General features: G+C 33.2%; 1 protein-coding gene and 1 pseudogene across 2 annotated transcripts in view; both read left to right on the forward strand.

The window, feature by feature from the left end:
• LOC148953315 (NHL repeat-containing protein 2) overlaps nucleotides 1–17,500 on the forward strand; it is a 217,865-nt gene that overhangs the window by 82,954 nt on the left and 117,411 nt on the right. The gene's annotated exons all lie outside the window — the stretch shown is intronic.
• Nucleotides 12,225–12,799, forward strand: LOC148953317 (dnaJ protein homolog 1 pseudogene; annotated as a pseudogene).

A 17,500-nucleotide genomic window follows, 5' to 3' on the forward strand; every position in this document is an offset into this window, starting at 1 on the left:
CAGTGGACTGAACTGATTGGCCTATGTAGGATTTCTAAAAAGGGGGGCGGGGGTTGATAAAATTTGTGAAAATAAGGACATTTTTCTTCTTCTAATAACTGGTGGAATAGATGTGATGGTTTCAGGGGCGGATCTCAGGATTTATTTAGGGGGGGGGCAAAATAGGTTGATCCGATAAACTTAAGTTAGGAGCAAGTTTAATTAATGCAAACTTGCGTTAATTAGGTAAATTATAATACTTTAGACTATGTTAGGGGGGCGCCCCCTCACCCCCTCCCTTCTGGATCCGCCACTGGATGGTTTAGCATTATTTTTTCACGTCGTGATATTTATTTTCTCAGATTGTAGTTCCTGTGAAACTCTGAAAAGGCTAATTACCTGTTTTGGCGGGAGAGCCGAGATAAGACTAGTTTCGTTTTCAATCAATGTTTTGGGCGAAATGGGCACCTTTTCCTGAACTTTAAAGAATAAACACCTCTGTTTGAAAATCTTTGCACTTGTGAATTTAGATAGCGATAAGGGTTCCTGATTGAGACCAATTTTAGGACTTGGGTTCTAATTATTGGTTGCTGTAGTAAAAGTTGTCACAATAGTCTTATCCAAGAAAACAACAAACGTCTGTTAATAAGTGTTTTACGTAAAATTTTTTGGGAGTTTTCAGGAAATTGAAAGACATCACACATTTTAGTCGTATATCTAAAATTTTACGGGGCTTTACGCTAGAAATGCTCCTTTTATAAAATATTCTTCAGTTTGTTTCAAAAAATAAATAAAATGCATTTCTTACTGCTGAGGTGTAATCTTAGACCTTCTACGGCACAATTTCTAAAAAATATTTCTGAAACTTTTTTCTAAAGGGGAAGTATAAAAATAGTTTTAACTATATATTCAAAGATTTCAGCCGCTAAATTTTACGTTTGATTTTCCAGGGCAACAGAATGGCTAACAGTATATGACCGGAGGATATTTTGAAAAAAACCGATTTTTACTTATATAAGGAAGTATGCCAATGTATGCAACCGCCATTTGGCCCATTCCTTTTTCGTAAAGTTTTCGTAGTATATATATATATATATATATATATATATATATATATATATATATATATATATATATATATATATATATATATATATATATATATATATATATATATATATATATATATATATATATATATATATATATATATATATATATATATATATATATATATATATATATATATATATCGGAGCGTACAAACAGCTCCCTCTCGTTTGATCTGCCATTAGCGGTCCAATTGCCCTGGAACACGTATTTTAGCCCAGAAACTTTCTCAAAATGCTTTTAAAGCCAACTCGAGACTTCGAAACCTACTTGTAATTCCCTATAAACATCTGAACTAATTTTATATATATATATATATATATATATATATATATATATATATATACATATATATATATATATATATATATAAAATTAGTTTAGTGTTTGGTAGTGGTTTACCTTGTCACAGTTACATTTTCTTGTTTTTTCAAAGTTCATTTTGAATTTCTTTCGTTGAAATGCAAGAGTTGGAATATTTCAGTAGTGTTTTGTTGTGGTTTACCTTGTCACACTTACATTTTCTTGATTTTTAAAAGTTCATTTTGAATTTCTTTCGTTGAAATGCAAGAGTTGGAATATTTCAGTAGTGTTTGATTGTGGTTTACCTTGTCACAGTTACATTTTCTTGATTTTTCAAAGTTCATTTTGAATTTCTTTCTTTGAAATGCAAGAGTTGGAATATTTCAGTAGTGTTTGGTTGTGGTTTACCTTGTCACAGTTACATTTTCTTGATTTTTCAAAGTTCATTTTGAATTTCTTTCGTTGAAATGCAAGAGTTGGAATATTTCAGTAGTGTATGGTTATGGTATACCTTGTCACGGTTACATTTTCTTGATTTTTCAATGTTCATTTTGAATTTATTTCGTTGAAATGCAAGAGTTGGAATATTTCAGTAGTGTTTGGTTGTGGTTTACCTTGTCACAGTTACATTTTCTTGATTTTTCAAAGTTAATTTTGAATTTCTTACATTGAAATGCAGGAGATGGAATATTTCAGTAGTGTTTGGTTGTGGTTTACCTTGTCACATTTACATGTTCTTGATTTTTCAAAGTTCATTTTGAATTTCTTACATTGAAATGCAAGAGTTGGAATATTTCAATAATTTTTGGTTGTGGTTTACCTTGTCACAGTTACATTTTCATGATTTTTCAAAGTTCATTTTGAATTTCTTTCGTTGAAATGCAAGAGTTGGAATATTTCAGTAGGGTATGGTTATGGTATAAATAGTCAAAGTTACATTTTCATGATTTTACAACGTTCATTTTGAATTTCTTTCATTGAAATGCAAGAGTTGGAATATTTCAGTAGTGTTTGGTCGTGGTTTACCTTGTCACAGATACATTTTCTTGATTTTTCACAGTTCATTTTGAATTTCTTTCTTTGAAATGCAAGAGTTGGAATATTTCAGTAGTGTTTGGTTGTGGTTTAACTTGTCACAGTTACATTTTCTTGATTTTACAAAGTTCATTTTGAATTTATTTCGTTGAAATGCAAGAGTTGGACTATTTCAGTAGTGTTTGGTTGTGGTTTAACTTGTCAAAGTTACATTTTCTTGATTTTTAAAATTTCATTTTGAATTTCTTTCGTTGAAATGCAAGAGTTGGAATATTTAAGTATTGTTTGGTTTTGGTTTAACTTGTCAAAGTTACATTTTCTTTATTTTTCAAAGTTCATTTTGAATTTCTTTCGTTTAAAAGCAAGAGTTGGAATATTTAAGTAGTGTTTACTTGTGGTTTACCTTGTCACAGTTACATTTTCTTGATTTTTTAAAAGTTCATTTGAATTTCTTTAGTTGAAATGCAAGAGTTGGAATATTTCATTATTGTATGGTTATGGTTTAACTTGTCACAGTTAAATTTTCTTGATTTTTTCAAAGTTCATTTTTAATTACTTTCGTTGAAATGCAAGAATTGGATTATTTCAGTAGTGTCTTGTTATGGTTTACCTTGTCACAGTTACATTCTCTTGATTTTTCAAAGTTCATTTTGAATTTCTTTCGTTGAAATGCACGAGTTGGATTATTTCAGAAGTGTTTGGTCGTGATTTACCTTGTCACAGTTACATTTTCTTGATTTTTAAAATTTAATTTTGAATTTCTTTCTTTGAAATGCAAGAGTTGAACTAATTCAGTAGTGTTTGGTCGTGGTTTACCTTGTCACAGTTACATTTTCTTGATTTTTCACAGCTCATTTTGAATTTCTTTTGTTGAAAAGCAAGAGTTGTACTATTTAAGTAGTGTTTGCTTATGGGTTACCTTGTCAAAGTTACATTTTCTTGATTTTTCAAAGCTCATTTGAATTTATTTCGTTGAAAAGAAGGAGATGGACTATTTCAGTAGTGTTTGGTTTTGGTTTACCTTGTCACAGTTACATTTTCTTGATTTTTCACAGCTCATTTTGAATTTCTTTCGTTGAATTGCAAGAGTTGGAGTATTTCAGTAGTGTTTGGTTATGGTTTACATTGTCACATTTACATTTTCTAGATTTTTCAAATTCATTTTGAATTTCTATCGTTGAAATGCAAGAGTTGGAATATTTCAGTAGCGTTTGGTTGTCGTTTACCATGTCACAGTTACATTTTCTTTATTTTTAAAACTTAATTTTGAATTTATTTCGTTTTAATGAAAGAGTTGGAATATTTCAGTAGTGTTTGTTTGTGGTTTACCTTGTCACAGTTACATTTTATTGATTTTTCAAAGTTCATTTTTTAATTTATTTGGTAGAAATGCAAGAGTTGGAATATTTCACTAGTGTATGGTTGTGGTTTACCTTGTCACATGTACACACATGTATACACATGTACACACTTGTGCTTATCATGAGTGCTCATGATAAGTTAACCTAACCTTTTCCGGTGAGTATGGTTAGGTTAGACTAGATTCAGTTAGGTTAGATTAGACTAGGTTAGGTTAGCCTACGTACGCTTCACTTAGGTTAGCTTAGGTTAGGTGAGAGACATGCGAAAAGTTAGGTGTATGATTAGGTTAGGTTAGGTTAGATTAGGCCAGGTTAGGTTAAGTTAGGTTAGGCTAGGTTAGCCTACGTACTTGCGCGTACGTAGGCTAACCTAGCCTAACCTAACTAACCTAACCTGGCCTAATCTAACCTAACCTAACCTAATCATACACCTAACTTTTCGCATGTCTCTCACCTAACCTAAGCTAACCTAAGTGAAGCGTACGTAGGCTAACCTAACCTAGTCTAATCTAACCTAACTGAATCTAGTCTAACCTAACCATACTCACCGGAAAAGGTTAGGTTAACTTATCATGAGCACTCATGATAAGCACATGTGTGTACATGTGTATACATGTGTGTAAATGTGACAAGGTAAACCACAACCATACACTAGTGAAATATTCCAACTCTTGCATTTCAACCAAAGAAATTCAAAAATGAACTTTGAAAAATCAAGAAAATGTAACTGTGACAAGGTAAACCACAACCAAACACTACTGAAATATTCCAACTCTTGCATTTCAAAGAAGAAATTCAAAATGAAGTTTGAAAAATCAAGAAAATGTAACTGTGACATGGTAAACGACAACCAAACACTACTGAAATATTCAAACTCTTGCATTTCAACGATATAAATTAAAAATGAATTTGAAAAATCGAGAAAATGTAACTGTGACAAGGTAAACCATAACCAAACACTACTTAAATATTCCAACTCTTGCACTTCAAACAAAGAAATTCAAAATGAACTTTGAAAAATCCAGAAAGTTTAACTTAGAATATTTATCACATACCAAACAAATCCTTAATGCGAACAAATATGGAAGAAACTTTAAAGAAGTTCGTATTTACTTCGAAATATCAAGCACCTATAAATGTGAAACGGGTACACCTAACCAAACCATAAAGTCCAATTAAAGCTCTATAATTTACGATACAGACCTTCAAAATAAGCTTTTAAAAATCAAGAAAATGTAACTGTGACAAGGTAAACCACGACCAAACACTACTGAATTATTTCAACTATTGCATTTCAAGGAAAGAAATTCAAAATGAACTTTGAAAAATCAAGAAAATGTAACTATGACATGGTAAATCACGACCAAACACTTCTGAAATAATCCAACTCTTGCATTTCAAAGAAAGAAATTCAAAATGAACTTTGAAAAATCAAGATAATGTAACTGTGACAAGGTAAACCATAACCAGACACTTCTGAAATAATCCAAATCTTGCATTTCAACGAAAGAAATTCAAAATGAACTTTGAAAAAATCAAGAAAATGTAACTGTGACAAGGTAAACCATAACCAGACACTACTTAAATATTCAAACTCTTGCATTTCAACGAAAGAAATTCAAATGAACTTTGAAAAAATCAAGAAAATGTAACTGTGACAAGGTAAACCACAAGTAAACACTACTGAAATATTCAAACTCTTGCTTTTCAACGAAATAAATTCAAAATGAAATTTTAAAAATCAAGAAAATGTAACTTTGACAAGTTAAACCAGAACCAAACACTACTGAAATATTCCAACTCTTGCATTTCAAAGAAGGAAATTCAAAATGAACTTTGAAAAATCAAGAAAATGTAACTTTGACAAGTTAAACCACAACCAAACACTACTGAAATATTCCAACTCTTGCATTTCAACGAAAAAAATTCAAAATTAACTTTGAAAAATCAAGAAAATGTAACTATGACAAGTTAAACCACAACCAAACTCTACTGAAATATTCCAACTCTTGCATTTCAACGAAAGAAATTCAAAATGAACTTTGTAAAATCAAGAAAATATATCTGTGACAAGGTAAACCACGACCAAACACTACTGAAATATTCCAACTCTAGCATTTCAATGAAAGAAATTCAAAATGAACTTTGTAAAATCATTAAAATGTAACTTTGACAAGGTATACCATAACCATACACTACTGAAAGATTCCAACTCTTTCATTTCAACTAAATAAATTAAAAATAAACTTTTAAAAATCAATAAAATGTAACTTTGACATTGTAAACCACAACGAAACATTTTTGAAATATTCCAACTCTTGCATTTCAATGAAAGAAATTCAAAATGAACTTTGAAAAATCAAGAAAATGTAACTGTGACAGGGTGAACCACAACTAAACACTACTGAAATAGTTCAACTCTTGCATTTCAATGAAAGAAATTCAAAATGAACTATGAAAAATCATGAAAATGTAAATGTGACAATATAAACCACAACCAAACACACCTGAAATATTACAACTCTTGAATTTCAAAGAAAGAAATAAAATAAGACAAAATAAATAAAATGATTCTTTAACTGTGAACCCGTATACAAAACTCAGACACGACTGAAATATTACAACTCTTGCATTTCAAATAAAGAAATTCAAAATGAACTTTGAAATATCAAGAAAATGTAAGTGTGACAAGGTAAACCACAACCAAACACTACTGAAATATTCCAACTCTTGCATTTCAATGAAAGAAATTCAAAATGAACTTTAAAAAATCACGAAAATGTAACTGTGACAAGGTAAACCACAATCAAACACTACTGAAATATTCCAACTCTTGCTTTTCAATGAAAGAAATTCTATATGAGCTTTGAAAAATTAAGAAAATGTAACTGTGACAAGGTAAACCACATCCAAACACTACTGAAATATTCCAACTCTTGCATTTCAAAGAAATAAATTAAAAATGAACTTTTAAAAATCAAGAAAATGTAACTTTGACAAGGTAAACCACTACCAAACACTACTGAAATATTCCAACTCTTGCATTTCAACGAAAGAAATTCAAAATGAACTTTGAAAAATCAAGAAAATGTAACTGTGACAGGGTAAACTACAATAACACACTACTGAAATATTCCAACTCTTTCATTTCAACGAAAGAAATTAAAAATGAACTTTGAAAAATCAATAAAATGTAACTTTGAAAATTTAAACCACACCCACACACTTCTGAAATATTCCAACTCTTGCATATCAATGAAAGAAATTCAAAAAGAACTTTGAAAAATCAAGAAAATGTAACTGTGACAAGGTAACCCACAAGCAAACACTTCTGAAATATTCCAGCTCTTGCTTTTCAACCAAAGAAATTCAAATTGAACTTTGAAAAATCATTAAAATGTAACTGTGACAAGGTAAACCACAACCAAACACTACTGAAATATTCCAACTCTTGCATTTCAACGAAAGAAATTCAAAATGAGCTTTGAAAAATCAATAAAATGTAGCTATGACAAGGTAAACCAGAAGCAACCACTACTGAAATAAACCAAGTCGTGCATTTCGACGAAAGAAAATCAAAAAGAAATTAGAAGAATCAAGAAATGTTACAGTGTCAAGGCAAACCACAGTCAAACGCTCCTGGAATATGCCAAATCTTGCAGTTACACGGAAGAAATTCAAAATTAACTTTGAAGATTCAAGAACATGTAACTCTGATAAGGTAAACCACAAGCAAACACTATTGAAATATTACAACTCTTGCATTTCAACGAAATAAATTCAAAATGAACTTTGAAGAATCAAGAAAATGTAACTGTGACAAGGTAAACCACAACCAAACACTACTGAAATATTTCAACTCTTGCATTTCAACGAAAGAAATTCAAAATGAACTTTGAAAAATCATGAAAATGTAGCTATGACAAGGTAAACCACAACCAAACACTACTGAAATATTCCAACTCTTGCATTTCAACGAAAGAAATTCAAAAATAACTTTGAACAATCAAGAAAATGTAACTATGACAAGGTAAACCACAACCAAACACTACTGAAATATTCCAACTCTTGCATTTCAAAGAAAGAAATTAAAAATTAACTTTTAAAAATCAAGAAAATGTAACTGTTAAAAGGTAAACCACAACATCACACTACTGAAATATTCCAACTCTTTCATTTCAATGAAAGAAATTCAAAATGAACTTTGAAAAATCAAGGAAATGTAACTGTGACAAGGTAAACCACAACCAAACACTACTGAAATATTCCAACTCTTGCATTTCAATGAAAGAAATTCAAAATAAACTTTGAAAAATCAGGAAAATGTAACTGTGACATGGTAAACCACAACCAAACACTAGTGAAATATTCCAACTCTTGAATTTCAATGAAAGAAATTCAAAGTAGACTTTGAAAAATCAGGAAAATGTAACTGTGACAAGGTAAACCACAACCAAACACTAGTGAAATATTCCAACTCTTGCATTTCAACGAAAGAAATTCAATATGAACATTTAAAAATTAAGTTAATGTAACTGTGACAAGGTAAACCGCAACCAAACACTAGTGAAATATTCCAACTCTTGCATTTCAATGAAAGAAATTCAAATGAACTTTGAAAAATTAAGGGAATGTAACTGTGACAAGGTAAACCACGACCAAACACTACTGAAAAATTCCAACTCTTGCATTTCAAAGAAAGAAATTCAAAATGAAATATGAAAAATCAAGATAATGTAAATGTGACAAGGTGAACATCAACCAAACACTACTGAAATATTCCAACTCTTGCATTTCAATTAAAGAAATTCAAAATTAACTTTGAAAAATCAAGATAATGTAACTGTGACAAGGTGAACCGCAACCAAACACTAGTGAAATATTCCAACTCTTGCATTTCAACTAAAGAAATTCAAAATTAACTTTGAAAAATGAAGGTAATGTAACTGTGACAAGGTAAACCGCAACCAAACACTACTGAAATATTCCAACTCTTGCATTTCAACGAAAGAAATTAAAATGAACTTTGAAAAATTAAGTGAATGTAACTGTGACAAGGTAAACCACGACCAAACACTACTGAAATATTCCAACTCTTGCATTTCAATGAAAGAAATTCAAAATGAACTTTGAAAAATCAAGAAAATGTAACTGTGACAAGGTGAACCGCAACAAAACACTAGTTAAATATTACAACTCTTGCATTTAAACTAAATAAATTAAAAATTAACTTTGAAAAATTAAGTTAATGTAACTGTGACATGGTAAACCATAAACAAACAATAGTGAAATATTCCAACTCTTGAATTTCATCGAAAGAAATTAAAAATGAACTTTGAAAAATTAAGGGAATGTAACTGTGACAAGGTAAACCGCTACCAAACACTACTGAAATATTCCAACTCTTGCATTTCAATGAAAGAAATTCAAATGTACTTTGAAAAATCAAGAAAATGTAACTGTGACATGGTAAACCACAACCAAACACTACTGAAATATTCCAACTCTTGCATTTCAATGAAAGAAATTCAAAATGAACTTTGAAAAATCAAGAAAATGTCACTGTGACAAGGTAAACCGCAACCAAACACTACTGAAATATTCCAACTCTTGCATTTCAACGAAAGAAATTCAAAATGGACTATCAAAAATTAAGGGAATGTATCTGTGACAGTGTAAACTAAAACATCACACTAGTTATATATTAAAACTACATCATTTCAAATAAATAAATAAAAAATTATCAATGAAAAATTTATTTTCTTTAACTTTGACATTTTAAACTAAAACAACACAATACTGAAATATTACAACTCTTGCATTTCAAAGAAAGAAATTCAAAATAAACTTTGAAAAATCAAGAAAATGTAACTGTGACATGGTAAACCGCAACCAAACACTACTGAAATATTCCAACTCTTGCATTTCAACGAAAGAAATTCAAAATGTACTATCAAAAATTAAGGGAATGTAACTGTGACAGGGTAAACTACAACATCACACTAGTGAAATATTCCAACTCTTGCATTTCAACGAAAGAAATTCAAAATGAACTTTGAAAAATTAAGGGAATGTAACTGTGACATGGTAAACTACAACATCACACTACTGAAATATTCCAACTCTTGCATTTCAACGAAAGAAATTCAAAATGAACTTTGAAAAATCAAGAAAATGTAACTGTGACAAGGTAAACCACAACCAAACACTACTGAAATATTCCAACTCTTGCATTTCAATGAAAGAAATTCAAAATGAACTTTGAAAAAATCAGACCTTTGGAGGGGGGAGGGGCCGGGGGCAGGGGGTCGTTCTGTGTCTCAATGCACAAAAAAGTATAAAAAATGATGAGGGAATGGGGGGGGGGAGGGGAGGGGAGGAGGAGGAGGAAGGAGGAGGTGGGAGGAGGAGGTAGAAGGAGGAGGGAGGAGGAGGAGGAAGGAGGTGGGAGGAGGAGGAGGAGGAGGAGGAGGAGGAGGAGGATGAGGAGGAGGAGGAGGAGGAGGAGGTGGGAGGAGGAGGAGGTGGGAGGAGGAGGAGGGGGTCGGGGGAGGGCCTTTGGGGCACAGGGAGGGCCTTTGGGGCACAGGGAGGGCCTTTGGGTGTCTGGGTGACATTTGGGGACCGGTGGATGGCCTTTGGGACCCCGTTGGTCCTTTGGGAGCTCGATGGGCCTTTGGGGGGCCCGGGGATGGCCGTTGAGGGTCTGGGGTGGGCCTTTGGGGGTGCCGGTGGCCCTTTGGGAGCTTGGGGGACCTTTGAGTGTCCGGGGGGGCAGTTGGGGGCCGGGGGGACTTTGGGGGACCGGGGGAGGGCCTGGGGGCGCCCGTGGGACCGGGGCGTCCCGGTGGGCTTCCTTCGAGGGTGGTGTAGGAGGATTGGAACCCTTTGGGGTTGGGTTAGAGGACCTCACAACACTGTTCAAATGGAACTTGTGTATTATAACGACCACAGAGTTTCACCATTAAATTCTCTTCTAAAATCTCTTCAAAAATATTCTTTTAAAATGTCTCTATCTGTTTCGCCGAAATAGTTCCATTACCTGTCTAAAACGGTTTCGCCCAAATAATCCCTAAACGCAAATTCAGCGTGTTCCTTTGTTATTGGCATCTCTGTGCTAACGCATTTCAAATTAATAGGAAACCTTCTCGCACGCTAAAACAATTCATCGCTAAGATGTTTCTTGCCTAATTGTTTCCATGGCCTTTGGTTATTAATATCCTTTGGAGTTCGACCAGTAGAACTGTTCCCGAGGCAAAGACATTAATGACCTGGATCTATTCCTGGAGAAATGTTTCTATGCGAAAATTTTTAAAGTCTGACAGATGATGTCATTGATTGATTGATCTGTCAAGAAAGGGAAATTAATTTGTTGTTTCTAAGGGGAATTATTGATTCACGATAGGTGAATTGAGGTCGACAGCACAGGTGTTCTGACTCGTGACAGCACCACGTGGTTTATGGCATGCACTTGTCCAAAAACAACAATAATAAATAAATCCCTCAGGCCTAAAGATTAAAGAAGCCTTAATGTTTCTTAATTCCCTCATCGTGAATCAACAATTTCCCCGCCGATTATGTAAATCAATTCCTCAGGTTAAGCTAACCAAACAACACTGAAGCCATGTTTGTTTCTTAATTCCCCCATCGTGAATCAATAATTTCCCCTAGCGATTATGTAAATCACAGATTAAAGAAGCCTTAATGTTTCTTAATTCCCCACGCTCGTGAATCAATAATTTCCCCTAGCGATTATGTAAATCAATTTCTCAGGTTAAGCTAACCAAACAACAATGAAGCCATGTTTGTTTCTTAATTCCCCCCTTCGTGAATCAATAATTTCCCTAGCGATTATGTAAATCCAAGTGAGAAAATTCCTGTTTTTTCGTTCTCAGTGAGAAAACCATAAAACAGACATGAATTGCTGTTGACATCCATAAATGTGACAAAGTCCCGGTTTTTCAAATTCTCACTGACAAAAACCATTAAACATCCATGAAAAACATCAAATAAATCGACCAACACACATAACCATCCAAGAAAACATACATAAATGTGACAAAATTCCTGTTTTTCAAATTCTCACTGACAAAAACCATAAACCACGTGGTTCTCGTGTCAATATATGGTGTTAAAAAAGTTGTAGGTGGCAGCAGGGGTGCGTGACACGACTGGTACCCCCTCCTCTACTGATACTTTGGTCAAATTACAGAATGATCAACTAAAATAATATTCTACAAATAATATCCTCATTTCGGAATCTCTAAGATTATTATTTAATATGCAAAAATCTTTATAGTGTTTTAGCAACAATTCTACTTTTTGGATTGAAACTAGAAAAATGCTAAAAATTTTAAAATGATTTTTATTTTACTTCAGGTTTTAAGGATTAATTACACCATTTTATCAATATAAGTTATTAAGATGTTTAACAATATGCAAAAAGATTTCTGTAAGATACTTGGAATATCCAAATGTGCTTCAGATGATGAAATAAAGAAAGCCTACAGGAGATTAGCATTGAAATACCACCCAGCCAAAAACAAAGATAAGGGAGCAGAAGAAAAATTAAAAGAAATAGCAGAAGCCTATGAAATACTAAGTGACAAAAACGAACGAGATATATTTGACAAATATGGAAAAGAAGGACTAAAAGGTTCTGCAGGAGCGCCTGGAGGAGAAACAGATGGTCGAGAGTTCTCATACGCATTCCATGGTGATCCAAGAGCAACGTTTGCTCATTTTTTTGGATCTGCAGTTTTGGGGATCCATGCGTTGAACGATCACAGTCGTCTATCAATCAAGGAATGAGAGGTAAACAAAGAGTGGTCATCACCCAGGACCCACCCATTAAACATGAACTTTCATTATCACTGGAAGAAATTATGAAAGGTTGTACTAAGCAAATGGAGATCTCTCGAAAAGTTTATAGCAGAATTGTAGTAGATCAGTTGGAAATAATGGACACCGGCTATGCTTGTTACAAATTAAGAAATGCAATGCATATTTAATCCCATTGGGCTACCCCACGCATTCTACGATCCTCCCATTAAAACCTACTTTGAAAATATGAGTAGTTGAAAATGGGAAGAGATTTCATGATTATTCCTACCCAGTTATATTTTATAGTCCGTTGTTGGGGATAGAGCTAAGAAGAATTTCTTTAAATTTACTAGGAAATGCCTCGTCTGAATGATTTTATGGTGGAAAATATTTTCAACTATTTTGATTTCAGTGCCCGTAGGAGAAGTCTACTCATAACGTGTGTAAATTTGTTTATTCATAAAAAGGTAAATATATATATATATATATATATATATATATATATATATATATATATATATATATATATATATATATATATATATATATATATATATATATATATATATATATATATATATATATATATATATATATATATATATATATATATATATATATATATATGTATATATATAGTTGTTAAGAGCCCTAATTGTGATTTTTTCAAATTACGCCATGTAATAAAAATTACAATGACGTTATGCACATAAAAAATTTAAAAGTACGTAATGTAAGTCATGGCATCAAGACAATTTATGATGTCATTCCTATTATATAAGCCACGTATGTTTGTAGATGTAGTCAGTTATATTTATCTAACCTAAAGTATCTGAAGTAATCAAAATCCAAAAACGTGTCGAAAATAAACGTGAAGAGCAAAGACACGGGCGGTTAGACTATATGTGAAAACAACAATTAGACCGTGTTAAAAATAAAAATGAAGAGCAAAGAAACACGTGGTTAGAAGACATACGACACCGAGCCAGTGAGCGAGTCAAAAATGAAAATGGAGAGCAAAGACACACACGGTTAGAAGAAAAGTGGCGGCGTGTCAATAATAAAAATTAAGAGCAAAGGCACACACAGCTAGAAGACATGCGACACCGAGCATATGAGCAAGTTAAAAAATGAGAATGAAGAGCAAATACACCCGCGGTTAGAAGACATGCGACACCGAGCATGGGAGCAAGTCAAAAATGAAAATGAAGAACCGTTACACGCAGTTAGAAGACATGCGACACCGAACATCTGAGCGAATCAATGATAATCAACCTGAACAGCGAGAATCAAAACGTTTCAAAATTGAAAATGATAGCAATGATGATTGGGTTTGGGATTTTGACATGGATTTGGTCATCAATACCTACCATACCTTTGTTAAAAAAAAAAACAAAGGTTCAGCTATATTTATTTCATAATGCCGAAAGATATGCCAAGGTAAAAGGAACCAAACAAATTGAAAATGATAGCGATGATGAATTGGGTTTTTGATTTTGATATGGATAAGGTCATCAATGCCTACCATACTTTGAAAATCAAAATATCGACTAGATAAATTGTTGGCAGAAAAAGAAGTGTTTGTCCCACCACCTGAACAGTTAAAAGAAACAAAGGTTCAGCGAAGTGTCTTTCATAATGACAAAAGACAAGCCAAGGCAAAAGAAGAAGTTTTTGTCCTACCACTTGAACAAATAAAAAACAAAGGTGGTCGTCAATGCCTTCCAAAGCTTTGAAAATTAAAAATCTGGACCAAATTAATCGTTGGAATAAAAAAAAAATTGTCCCACCACCTGAACAATTAAAAGAAACAATGGTTTGGCGACTCGTCTTTCATAATGACAAAAGACAAGACGAGGCAAAAGCTAAAGGTCCAATAAAAAAAATGTATCAAAGGCACCACTTCTAATTTAAGGTCCATTTGGACGTCATGACATCGAGAAAAGGCTCAAATTGTATGTGTTTAGAAGACAAGCGAGAGTGAAAATCTTTCTCTAGGAGCCTGCCGCGTGTCGAGTGCCGAGACCCTGCGGCACTATATAGCATTTGAGCCTTTTTGATGTAATGACGTCGCCACAGGTTCGATACAGCCACCCTGTGAAAAATACAAATTCTTTCTTAAAGTCCTGACCTATTTAGATCGTTTTTGTGGCCAGTCATCACTGTTCCTTATTTCCAACCGTAGATTTCATTGTCCATTTTGTTCATCTTTACCTTAGAAAGTTTTTTCCATGCTTTCGTTTTAGCAGTTTAGATTAATACATCATCTCATTTAATTTCTTAAGGCGTTATAGATAATAAATACGTCTTTTCCAGTTTCTGACCACAGATTACTGTTCAAAATTTCGTTTACAACTCAATGTGATTCTCGCTGTCGTTTGTTCCCTGCCTTTTTCTTTAGCTGTTGCGATTCTCACTTTCACTAGTTTTCTAATCACATTTATCTGTGCTTCCCTCTCATTAATCAACCCCTTAAACATTTTAACTGACCTTAAATTAGAATTAGCGCCTTTGTACATTGCATTTTTATCGTTACTGGACCTTCAACTTTTGCCTTGACTTGTCTTTTGTCATCTTAAAACGAACAGAAATTATTCTGTATATGAAAGGGGCTGTCCCCTCCTCAACACCTCGCTCTTTACGCTAAAGTTTTTTTTATTGTTTTAAAAATTTAAGTTGTGAGACAGTCAAACTTTAGCGTAAAGAGCGAGACGTTGAGGAGGGGACGGCCCCTTTAATATACGGAATAATTTCTGTTCGTTTTAAGTTTTAACGTCGTTCCTTACAATCAGTTAAAAAAACTTGTTTTTATTTATTTAATTTTTAACAGAGACTGATGCAGTATCAGGTTTTTGGCTACCATCCTTATAAACTCTAATGTCGTTATTTATAGCTATTTCATCGGATGGACCTTTTATAAAATGTTGAACATCGACTTTTGGCCCGGCTTACCTTTTGTCATTATGAAATACACATTACCGAAACTTATTTTTTTTTTTTTTTTTAAGCATTGATGACCTTTTCCATGTCAAAATCAAAAACCCAATTATCATAACTATCATTTTCAATTTTGGCACGTTTTGACACCGCTGTCGCTCATCTTCGAACCTTATTTTTCTTTCTTCTTCATTTTTGATTTTTATCACTTCTGACAATTTGCCGATGCCCTTGGCTTTAGCTGCCCTTATTGGTCTAGTTTTACATGAGAGTCTAGGTTGTAGGTGTGTTAATTCTTCAGGTGGTGGGACTAAAGCTTCTTTTCCTTCCAACGAGTTATCATTTATAACACTTGTAAATTTTTGTTTTTAGTGTCTTGTCTCACTTAATAGTCCAGGTTGTTGATTTTCACCTGTTGTGAATTTAATTTTTTGGGGCTTTTCTCTTGGCTTTATCACGTTTGATAGTTCAAGTGGTTCCAAAGAATTTTCAATTTAGTTCTCATTCTTATCATTTCCAATTTTGACATGTTCTGATTCTCACTGCTGCTTATCTTCTGGCCCCATTTTCTTTCTTTTTCATCTTGGATTTTCATTACTTCAGACGATTTGCTAATAGCCTTTGCTTTAGCTGCCCTTATTGGTCTAGTCTTACATGATGGTCCAGGTTGTAGATTTGTAAATTGTTAATAAACCGTTGGTTCAAAATCATAGTTGCCATTATCTTCAAAACAATGACGTAGGAACCATGCTTTCTCATTATTTAAACAATAAAGGTGAGCCGGGCTCCATCTCCCAATAAAATTTATTTAGTTTATTTCTAGCGAATAAACTAAATTCTTCTCTCGGGTTTCTTACAATAAAACCTGGACAGGTGGTCTTCAATTGTTCACATTTATTATAATGACCAGGGGCATAGCTCCAGCATTTTCATAGGGGGGGCTAGAGGGGTCTCCATCCAAAGAGTCAAGGGGCATGGACTATATAATAATTTTTCCTCCAAATAATTGGGGGAGACTACTCCTCTCCCCCCCCCCCGAAATGACACCATTGATAATGACACTAAAAAAAAAAATATCTTCTAGTACGGTAAGCGGAATCACAATATTATCCATCACAGTTTGAACAGTCTTTAACCTGAAACACTTACTCTCTATTCAATTGACATGGATTGCACAATGTACATTTGTCATCAAATACTTTTGTAAGAGTACAATGTTCACATGACCATATCCTGATTTTGATAGAATTTCTTTTCCTTTCGAGGAGGTTTTACGCTCTTTTTCAAAATTTATGTGAATTTGTTTAATAGCATTTTCAAAGCGCAGTAACGAACAGTAAGCAAGGAGCGACTCATATCAATAGTGACCAAAACTCTAAAAAATGGAATTTTGATATGAATAGTACATCAAAAGAATTAGATATTGATGTTGATTCAAATAGATGGTTTCATTAAGTTTAGTGTTACCCATCAAAAGCAACGAGCCTGAGAAAATTTGAGTGATTTTAAAAAAGGGGGAGAAACACACCTTAAAACTCAAGGAATCTGAAGGAAAATTGCACCATCAGATTCAGCGTAATAGAAACCCTGTTTTAGAGGTTTCAATTTCTAAAATAATCGGATGAACGACGATTCTTCTCCTCTCCTGCGTTGGCCCTTCAGGGTACTGCTCCAGCTGGGTTCGATTTCTGGGTCTCGTATTACTAAGCTAAGGGTCAAACCCACTGCGCTACCACAGAATATTTCAATTCCCCATCTTCAAAAATGAAAATTTTTTAATTTTTGTCGGATCAAAGATCATGAATAGGTACTTAATAGTCGTTTTGTTTTTCTTTGGGGTGATCCTATCGAACCAATGGTCTAAAATATCGGAAAAAAGCTCATTCAAACGGAAATTTAAAGTTCAAGTGTCATTTTATCTAACCAAAAAGATTAGAGGGCAACTAGCCCTC

This window comes from Artemia sp. Qi Xiang Cuo, chromosome 4 (genome assembly GCF_049724085.1).
Source record: "Artemia sp. Qi Xiang Cuo chromosome 4, ASM4972408v1, whole genome shotgun sequence".
In the NCBI taxonomy this organism is placed as follows: domain Eukaryota; kingdom Metazoa; phylum Arthropoda; class Branchiopoda; order Anostraca; family Artemiidae; genus Artemia; species Artemia sp. Qi Xiang Cuo.